We start from the raw sequence: 8,295 nt of genomic DNA on the forward strand, positions 1-8,295 counted from the left end.
AGAGATTTTTTCCAAAGATTTACAGCTAGTAAGTGATGGAGCTGGGAGTTACATCTGGGAACATGTGTTGTCTCCAGAGCTATGTGCTTTCTATGTGCTAACGACACCACACTGAAATAGGGGAGATATAAACTGTGCTTTAGAAATGTTCTGAAATCCATGTTGTAAGCCTGCAGCACTGTAGTGGACCACTGGCAACCATCAGCAACAGATGGCTGAGGCAGGTCTTTTTAAACAAAAGCCACACTGTGCTCCAGTGGAGGAGCTAGTGGTGCAAACAGGAGCAAGCACCGTCAGAAGTGGCTGAGGCTGTGAATGAAAGCACAGTGCTCAGGGCGAACACTGTGGAAGGACTCATCATTTCACATTGGGCTCATTAGCATTTCCTAACACACAGGCAGTGACCACCATTGTGGGGCATCACCCTTGGATAAGGCACAGCTGAAATATCAGATGCTCAGAGGTAAATTTAAAATTTTATATCTGTACTTTAGAAATATGAGTGCTTCATAAATATGAGGCACTAAAATGATTTAGCATCTACAAAGCAGTCTGGGAAGAGGATAGGTTTTATCAGACTGGTCTCATAAAGCTTGCTGACTGCCAAAACAATAGTGCCAAAAAGGAATTCGGTTCAGACAACTCAGGGAAGCTTATTATACTGCCAACTTGAACTTTTCTTCTTTTCCCACTAAAACATGTTTTGGAAAATATATGTATGTATCCTATTGTATAGGGAACTTCAAAAGGCTCAAGTGGACCACTGCAGAAACCTCAGAATACTGTCTTGAGAATACTTCAAAGATTTCCAAAACACATCAGCATAAAACATCTGCACTGTAAATTCAAGATGCCAATTGGGTTGCCAGTAAAGGCAAAGTTTAATATTCCCAGATGTTACTATACAGTATCTATGATATGTTGGCTGAATAGGGTATGCACATTTGCACATCATGGTATTTTTTCAAAATGTAAATTTAGTCCCTGGAGATATAACAATAGCAAGGCTGAATAAATTGTCTAAAAATTAAAATTCATATATTTTTGTTAGTTTAAAAGATGGGGGAAAGCAGAGAGCAATAAAGCTAATTCATATATTAAATGTCATTTAAAAAATTGAGATAGTACCCCCAAAATCTTAAAAGCATGAATAGATCTGAAATAAATAGCTTTTTATTTTGGCAGTGATTATTCCCACTACCAGAACTTCGTGAGCATGCAATGAAAGCTAAGTATGCTCAATTACTTAATAAACTCTCTTTTTGAGAGGGTATCATAGCATACTCCATTTAAAAAGCATCTTATATATTAAGACAATTGAATTCTTTCTAGAATGTTCAAAACAAAATGAAGCATGATAATTTTACAACATCAAAGAAGACATACCTACATTAAAGAACTATTTTGGAGGATTTAGTAGTTCACAGCATCTTTGTCCTTGTTGGAGGTCATAGCAAGGATAGAATTGTGGAAGCAATTTGATTATGGAAGATTTCTTTTACTTCACTTTATTTGTAGTTAAGCCTCAGTGGTGATAACCATAAAAAGTATTTTTAAGTACAAATTTATTTTGGTTAACCCAAAGAACAATGTTTATCCAGTCGCTGTCTAGTTTAATTATTAAAAGGATTTTGAACTCAAAATATCATTATTGAAAGCAGAAAGGAAAAGTTGTCAAGTATGTATGTCTTTTATACAGGTAATATGGCTGAAGTATCAGTCTCCAAATACTTTGGTGTTGTGTAAGGATCTTCAAGGTAGAGGTCAGTAAACTAGGTTTCTAGACTCTATCACTAACCAGTCACGTGACGTAGGAAAAATAATTGCAGCTCTTTGCAACTATGTTTCTTCATTTTCAAAATAACATTGGATTAGACTAGTTTTTCTGACCAGCTTCATCACTGGAGGACCTCGTTTCAGCAGCTGTCTTGGGACTCCTGATTGGGAACCTTTGATTAGCCTATGTGGTCAATTTGAGGTCAAACATACAATGTCTATCAGGTGTTAATCTCAGATCATTGAAGTCCCAAAGTTTCCTTCCAACACTAACAGTCTATGATCTTGGGACTTATTTGGTGCCTATCCTTCAATTGTCATCGACAATAATGAGTTATGGAATACCTATTATTTTACCACATTGTGCTAGTCAAGAGGATACTAAAAGGTTTAAAAGATTCCTGCTAGATCTGGCTGGGAAGATGGGTTAGATAGATAAAATTAAGGAAACAGAGTATTGTATACTGGGTGGGAATGACAACCTAGGCCCAGGGCATTTGGGAAAACCTTCAAAGAGGGGACTTTAGAGAGGTTAAGGTAGAATGTGGCAATGTGGTGATAAGGTCTTAACAGACAAGATAAATGGAGTCACCATAAACATGAGAGCTGGAATATTCAATGCCTGGCTTAGAATAAAGAGTAAGGTAGTTTGGCTGGAAAGAATTGTGTTATTATTTAACGAGTCTTTAATCCCAAATTGTATACAGCAGCTTAGCTGTTATTTTAGCAAATGTGGTAGCTATTATTGCTATATTTAGCCAACCTGTGGTACATCAGAGTATCCAACTGTTTACAATTACTTTTATTAACCCTAGGGAAATTATTGATGTGTCTCAGAATGTAACACTGACACAGTGGAACAATCGACGAATATTTATTGAATCCATATAGTGTGCAAATCTTTATGGGGTATAAAACTGGATTGGAAAGTTTCTTGCCCTAAGGGAAAAAACTAGTTGCAGTTATAAAATGGCTGCAAGGAAAAAACCAAAATAAGGTACAAGGCTATATAGTGAATTTAGCACTTTTCAAAATGTAAACCTTCAAGCAACCCAGTTACAAAAGTGATCTTACTCATACCCATGATGAGAAAGATTACCTTGGTACACTGATCACCCCAAGCCTGTAGCTCTGGTCCAGGTTACTTCACCCCACCAACTCTAGGACAGGATTCCTTTACATTTGTTCACACTACATATCCTCTACCTAGTGACCTCCAAACATTCCAAAGTTTTTAAAATTGTATTTTTGTTTTATAGGTCCTGTGAGATTTATGCTTTAAAGAGATTCTGTTCTGATGTGTTTCCAGGATTTGTTTCAAGATTTAGAGCTCCTTTTAGCAGTTCTTGTAGTGGTGGCTTGGTAGTGGCGAATTCTCTCAGCATTTGTCTGAAAAAGATTATCTTTCCTTCGTGCATGAAGCTTAGTTTTGCTGGATACAAAATTCTTGGCTGATAATTGCTTTGTTTGAGGAGGCTGTAGATAGGGCCCCATTCCCTTCTAGCTTGTAGGTTTCTGCTGAGAAACTGCTGTTAACCTGATAGGGTACCTGGTGCTTTTGTCTCACAGCTCTTAAGATTCTTTCCTTCATCTTAACTTTAGGTAACTTGATGACAATGTACTTAGGTGATGATCTTTTTGTGATGAATTTCTCAGATGTTCTTTGTGCTTCTTGTATTTGGGTGTCTAGGTCTCTATCAAGGCTGGGGAAGTTTTCCTCTATCATTCCTCCAAATATGTTTTTCAAACTTTTAGATTTCTCTTCTTCTCAAGAACACTAATTATCCTTAGGTTTTGCTGCTTAACATAATCCCAGACTTCTTGGAGGCTTTGTTCATATTTTCTTATTCTTTTTTCTTTGTCTTTGTTGGATTGGGTTAATTAGAAGACCTTGTCTTCGAGCTCTGAATGTCTTTCTTCTACTTGTTCGATTCTATTGCTGAGATTTTCCAAAGCATTTTGCATTTCTTTCTTTTTTTTTTTTTTTTTTAAAGACAGTCTCACTCTGTCACCCAGGCTGGAGTGCAGTTGTACAATCTCAGCTCACTGCAACCTCTACCTCCCAGGTTCAAGCAATTCTCCTGCCTCAGCTCCCCAAGTAGCTGGGATTACAGGTGCACACCACCATGCCTGGCTAATTTTTGTATTTTTTTTTAGTAGAGACAGGGTTTCACCATGTTGGTCAGGCTGGTCTCAAACTCCTGACCTCAGGGGATCCGCCCGCCTCCCAAAGTGCTAAGATTACAGGCGTGAGCCACCACTCCCGGCCAGCATTTTGCATTTCTATAAGTGTGTCTATTGTTTCCTGAAGTTTTGATTGTTTTTTATTTATGTTATCTATTTCCTTGAATATTTCTCCCTTCACTTCTAGTGTCATTTTTTGGATTTCCTTGCACTGTGCTTCGCCTTTCTCTGTTGTCTCCCTGATTAGCTTAATAACTAACCTCCTGAATTATTTTTCAGGTAAATCAGGGATTTCTTCTTGGTTTGGGTACGTTGCTGGTGAGCTAGAGTGATTTTTTGTGGGTGTAAATAACTTTATTTTGTCATATTACCAGAGTTGGTTTTCTGGTTCCTTCTCATTCGGGTAGTCTCTGTCAGAGGGAAGGTCTAGGGCTGAAGGCTGTTGTTCAGATTCTTTTGCCTCGTGGGGTGTTCCCTTGATGTAGTACTCTCCCCCTTTTCCTATGGATGTGGCTTCCCGAGAGCCAAGCTGTAGTGATTGTTGTCTCTCTTCTGGATCTAGCCACCTAGCAAGTCTGCCAGGCTCTGGGCTGGTAATGGGGGTTGTCTGCACAGAGTCCTGTGATGTGAACTGTCTGTGGGTCTCTCAGTGGTGGATACCAGCACAGTATTTGGGGTGTCTCCTGGGTCCTGCAGGAGGAATCTGCTTCCTTCAGGTCACACCCCACTTTTGTATATTGGATGTGGCTTCTGATGATGATGACAATGATAAGGATGCTTGCTTTCCCCCGCCCTCTGCAGGGTTCCCCTGGGCGCTGCACTCCTCCACAGCCACTTTCCTCCTGATACCTGCCTCACTCTGATGTTTTCCATTCCAAAGTTTAAGTTCCAAATAGAATACATGTTTTTTCTCCCTGACACATCATCTCCCCTGCACCCTACAACAAGCAAATATAAGAAAAACAGAAACCACTTCAATTGACACCTCCATCCCCCACAAAACAACAAAACCCCACCAAACCATTCTTTCCCTGACAATTCCTACCCTTGGTGAATGGTACTACTTCCAGCAACCCAGTCCCCAGGTCAGAAGATTTGGGCACTGGAAGAAAGGCACAGTGGGATCGGGGAAGATTGTGTACCTGAAAGGGTAGTGACAAAGGATTTCCATGAGGCCGAGGGATGTGTTTGTCCTGTTCATTGTATTTCTACAGGACGGAGAACAGTAATTGGCACTAAGTAATTGTTTAGTAAGCATTTGTCAGATTAAGCAGAAATTTGCTCAAACATAGAAATTATTGCCTTATCAAAAGGGGGGAATACTTTACTATATCCTTTTGTTCTTTCCTTGACAGCATAAAGTTTGATCCACAGATTCTTGAACTGGTATGATCAGTACTTTGGTTCTGTTTCATCAAAGGCTGAATAGACTTTTGTGAGTTAGCTCTGAAATTTAAGCAGCATTTATAATAGGACTTCTGAGGGAAATGGTATTTAGCATTTCAAGCAGCCAATTTACAAACGTGCTTTTGGAACACATCCTGTTTATAAAATTGGGGGTTCTCTGTATTCATTATGATAAATATTAAATGGATGTGTCAGATACTAGACACTAAAGGTGTGCTGAAGAGGGCAAGATTGCTTCCAGTGGGGTAGGTGAGAGATCTTTTCAAGATGGAGGATTTATGCAGAGCCTTTAAGAATAGGTGGGAGTTGGAAAGGCAGAGAGAAGGTAGAAGGGAAAACTAGATGACAGGAAAATTATGAGCAAATGCAAGAATTAACAAGGAGAGCAAAGGGATAATGAGTAAATGTTTAAGTTGTGCACAGAAGTGTCTGATATGCAGAAAACATGTTACCACAAGAGTAGCATTTTAGCAAGATTAACCTCAGGGTTATCTGTGGCATGATTTGGAGTTGGGCAAGACTGGAAACAGGAAATCCCCAAGAGTCTATTTTGTAAGTCCTGACGTGAGTCAATGGTCCAAACAAGAGTGGTAGTAAATATGCAAAGAAAATGGAAAAAGACAATAGGAAATGAATTGTATTTTATTATTAATACTTCACAGAGCAGAAAATATATCCAGGTCTTTTGTTTTATAGTAAACGTATAAACTACAGTGAGATGTTCTCTGAAATATTCTTTAGTAAGGTCTTGCATTATTTCTGTTGAAGGTACTTTTGTTTATGTAAAAGACATATTGAATAATGTATAATTATACTGACAGTTGACCTTTTCATTATTAAAAAGACACACTGGCATTTCTCTTTAGAGAAAAACTGTGGATTAAATAACCTGAAAAACTCTCCCATTGTAAATAATTTGGAAGGCCTGGAGCAGTGGCTCACACCTGTAATCCCAGCACTTTGGGAGGCCAAGGCAGGTGGATCACCTGAGGTCAGGAGTTCGAGACCAGACTGGCCAACATGGCAAAACCTCATCTCTACTAAAAATACAAAAATTAGCTGGGTGTGGTGGCGGGTGCCTGTAGTCCCAACTACTCGGGAGGCTGAGGCAGGAGAATCATTTGAACCCAGGAGGCAGAGGTTGCAGTGAGCTGAGTTCACACCACTGCACTCCAGCCTGGGTGACAGAGCGAGACTCTCTCTCAATAACAAAACAAAACAAAACAAAAATGACTAAGAAAAATCATTTGGAAACTCAGGGTAAAATCAAACATATCCATGCACCAAAAATGAAGAAGGAATTGAAAACCAAAGTGGTGCCAGGGAAGATGATGTTATGGTTGCCTGAAGGATTTGTTGGTCTCGTTAACCTAGAGCCTTGGGTTTACTCTCCCATGTAAGACCTTGGGCCAGTGACAGGTTAGATTCCCACATACTGCTAGACCTCTCAAAAGGCTGTGACCTCAAAAAAAAGGGCTAGCTAACAAAAAAATGTCTACCAACACAGGAAGGTAACAAGAAAGCTTGATTTTCATGTATGCTCCACATGGACCAAAATAGTATCCTCTTAAAATTCGTAACCACAAGCCCTCATTTGTCATTTGAACTTACACCACTTGTAGAACCCAGGAACTCTTCCACACTGAGAAATTAACCTAAAAAAAGTAATCAAGGTCAGGCTGGTAAACCTCCAGGGTGCTTGGTGGAGGCAAATGCAATATCTTTCTGGAGGGTTACCTCTTACACCCTAGTTGCACATAAATTCCATACACAAGCAGAGCAGATAAAAACTTACAAAAGACACAAGGAAATAATCTACTATGAGTGAGAGTTAGCAGATATATCAAATAGCATGATTATATTTCAAGAGCTTCAATTAATATAAGTATTGGTTAGTTAGATATTACAAAATCTTTTTTTTTTTTGAGATGGAGTCTCGTTCTTGTTGCCCAGGCTGGAGTGCAATGGCACGATCTCGGCTCACTGCAACCTCTGCCTCCCAGGTTTAAGTGATTCTCCTGCCTCCGCCTCCCAAGTAGCTGGGATTACAGGCGACTGCCACCACGCCCAGCTAATTTTTGTATTTTTAGTAGAGAGGGGGTTTCACCATGTTGGCCAAGCTGGTCTCAAACTCCTGACCTCAGGTGATCCACCCACCTCGGCCTCCCAAAGTGTTGGGATTACAGGCATAAGCCACCACACCTGGCCTACAAAATCTTTATATACTTGAAGACTTCAAAAAAGAAATTAAAAACAATAGAAAAGAACAAGTCATTAACTTTTAAAAAAGATATTTTGAGACCTCATTCTGGGCAGGTTATTGGGAAAGGGGAGAAAGTTGGGCACAAAGCAGGGCTAAGATGAATGTCTGGGAATTGTCAGCACTTCAAACCTAGTGTCCAAGGGGCTAGCGTGAACTTCCACTCTATTCAATTAATACTGATACTTAAAATGTCAGATTTTCTTAGTGAAGCCTCATGGCATGGATCTTCATTAAGTGGTGATAATTTAAGTAAAATGGTGGAAGAATAGTGGCTGTGAAATTCTGTTTAGTTCAAAGCAAGACTCTAGCCACCAGGTAGCAGGGGTGGAGGGGTCAGAGTAGGGGTGGAAGATAGCAGCTGACAAGGACTTGGGTGATTGTCAAGACCCTGGTCAAGAAGGCTTGAATGTAGGGAAGATGTATATCCTACAAGATAAATTGGGAAAGAAGTCCTGTAATACAGATTAGGCATGCATGAGGAAGATAGAAAGCAGGAATGACATAGTTCAGGGTTGGAAATATGGGTACCCTGGATATAAGACTTAGGTTAACATGGCTAGTTCCAAACCCTACATGCTGATGGGAATGGAGTTTCCAGTATGCTGCCAGGCTTTCTTGCTCAGATCTTGAGCAAATTTAGGGCCTACTGCTAGTTGGAGTTTCAT

Source organism: Pan paniscus, chromosome 13 (assembly GCF_029289425.2).
Source record: "Pan paniscus chromosome 13, NHGRI_mPanPan1-v2.0_pri, whole genome shotgun sequence".
Lineage (NCBI taxonomy): Eukaryota > Metazoa > Chordata > Mammalia > Primates > Hominidae > Pan > Pan paniscus.